The sequence below is a fragment of the Rhincodon typus genome, chromosome 18, assembly GCF_021869965.1.
Source record: "Rhincodon typus isolate 14 chromosome 18, sRhiTyp1.1, whole genome shotgun sequence".
NCBI classification, from domain to species: Eukaryota; Metazoa; Chordata; class Chondrichthyes; order Orectolobiformes; family Rhincodontidae; genus Rhincodon; species Rhincodon typus.
In genome coordinates, this window is record NC_063349.1 from 35,881,429 (window position 1) to 35,881,646 (window position 218).

Genomic DNA, 218 nt, shown 5'->3' on the forward strand with positions numbered 1-218 from the left:
CCTCAGCTCAGCCCAGCCCAGACCAGCGCGCTAACACCTCAGCTCAGACCAGCCCAGACCAGCGCGCTAACACCTCAGCTCAGCCCAGACCAGACCAGCGCGCGCTCAGCTCAGCTCAGCCCAGCCCAGACCAGCGCGCCAACACCTCAGCTCAGCTCAGCCCAGACCAGCGCGCTAACACCTCAGCTCAGCTCAGCTCAGCCCAGCCCAGACCAGCG

The 218-nt window shown here is 67.0% G+C and overlaps 1 protein-coding gene across 1 annotated transcript in view; it reads right to left on the bottom strand.

Moving 5' to 3' along the window:
* helb (helicase (DNA) B) overlaps nt 1–218 on the bottom strand; it is a 30,805-nt gene that overhangs the window by 23,558 nt on the left and 7,029 nt on the right. The gene's annotated exons all lie outside the window — the stretch shown is intronic.